The following is a 2,294-nucleotide window of genomic DNA, read 5'->3' as shown; positions in this document are numbered from 1 at the left end:
GATATTTTTGTCAATCAGTTGAGGTAGTAAAGACTACGGCTCTTAAACTAAGATATTCTTTTTGGATTAGTTTTGCACCCATCAGAATTTTTAGAATTGATTCATTTTCTTTCATTTTTTTTAAATTCATCTACATAAAAATGTTATCAAGACATTTTAAGTTTTTTTTTAAATGCTTCAGTGTTCTCTCTTTTGGAGAAATTAGATCGACCAAATGCAGACTAATACATTGCTGCCCCCTGAACTACCTACTGTGCGAAGGTACAAACCTTGGCTGATATATTGGATTGTTTTATTTTGTGAAATAATTCCACTTTATTCCTCCAGATCTGATCTTCTGCTGCATGTTAGATATCCATGAAAATACAATTTGTTAACGTGACCTACATACACGTCCTTGTGTACAGTTGTGCTAACATCAAAGCCTTGAAGATTATATTTTAAGAAGCGCCTGTGATTTATCTTCAGCTTCTTGGTTGAATGCTATATTAATCATACAGCGAACTCTGCCTGTGTATTATCTAAACCCGGCAAATGTAACCAACTGTCCCCATGCCTGTGACGTTCTTGTTTTTGTTCGGCAAGATAAAGACAAATACAGTGAAGAATTCTCACGTTGCATTTACAGCTGTTACTGGAATTCTTCAAGGTACAATTTTTTTTTTTTAAGCATTTGTTGCCTTTGGCTCTTCTGGGACAAATAGACCAACTCTAGATTAGAGGAAATATAAATGCTAAAATAAACATCATAATCCCAGACATTTAGTCTCGGATGGATTGTCCTTTCTTTGCACTTGAGTTGTCTGTGATCAAATCTTATCCTGCAGAGCTGGTGTGAGTGTTGTGGGTCCTGTTCTAGTGTTACACACAAAGTGTCAGGTGCCCTGGTTGCACTTGTAAACGCATCCCTGTTGGCGGACAAAGACTAGTGGCAGTGGGAAACTCGAGAGCTGGTTCTGCCCACCTTCCCAGAAGAGTCGCGAATGATTCTAGCTCACAGAGTTAAAGCTGGAGTGCGGGACTTTTACAAATACATTAACATCCTACAAGCTCACACAATGCTGATTATGCCTATCGCTGCCAAACACCATCCCTCCTTTCTGCCCTTTGAAGACGTGTCGCTCTTAATATTTTGTCCGTTACTATTAGCGTCTAATAATGATACGGATGGGTTTACATTGGAGATGCGGCTAGTTTACCTGCAGGCGTGCGTCAATACGCGGCTTCAACAGTGTTTGTGTAGTTACTCTCACACCCAGAGGGGGAGACAAAAGTTCCCCACTCCAGCTTTAAGCTTGCACACAAATGTCTCCCTGTTTTAAAAATGAATTCTAAACAAGACGGACATTAACGCATCATGTAAAATGTGTAGTTTTATACTTTAAAGCTGAGATGTCACACTGTATGTAATGTAGAGAATAAGAGTCCACTGATGCACATTCACACAAAGGTCCAGCGTGTCCGTGGAGACGGGAAATAACTAGGAAACACTTGTGCTCATTACCTCCCTCATTCATTAGTAAAAAGTGTTTTTACTGTGCTGTAACTAGCATGTGTATACTGTCATAAGGTGCAGTACAACTTAAACTGTTAATTAAAATGGACACTTGCTCAACATGTGCACATAGAACATATTCCTCCATCCACATTTTGTCGTTGGGCTAATATTCGTGCCTATATGCTAAGATACTGCCTTTCCATGCCTTATAGCATGTTTACAGAGCGGCAGCTGTGGCTCAGAGGTAGAGCGGGTTTTCCGGCATTCTTAAGATTAGCAGTTCGGCTCCTCCAGTCTCCATGGAGAAGTGTCCTTTGGCAAATGACCAAATCCCAAATTATTCCCGAAGACTGTGCCACCGGTGTGTGAATGATTTATATTTAGTGTGTTGGATGCCAGTATTTTACTTAGTATGGGTTTACACTGGTACCTTAATGTGGCTATGATCCATATTTAATTTTATGACAGTGAAATGAAAATAATGTGAGAAGAATAATAATGTGGCCTCCAAGTGGCCAAAAAGTCATACACCATACATAAATCTCTGATGTATTGTGTATACACAGTAGCCTTAAGCTGAACTCCCACAATGAAGAGATGGTGTGTGTGCATTAAAATGACAGAAGATGCACTATATGGCCTTACCTTATAACCTTGTTATGATGATGATTCAGTATCTACTTCATATGAGACTATATCATGTTTGTATGAATGCATATATCTTAAAGAAGTCCCTATATATATATATATATGTATGTATGTATGTATGTATGTATGTATGTATGTATGTATGTAT

This window comes from Anarrhichthys ocellatus, unplaced genomic scaffold (assembly GCF_004355925.1).
Source record: "Anarrhichthys ocellatus isolate YVR2014 unplaced genomic scaffold, GSC_Weel_1.0 scaffold23, whole genome shotgun sequence".
In the NCBI taxonomy this organism is placed as follows: Eukaryota; Metazoa; Chordata; class Actinopteri; order Perciformes; family Anarhichadidae; genus Anarrhichthys; species Anarrhichthys ocellatus.
This window is presented reverse-complemented; position numbering follows the sequence as displayed.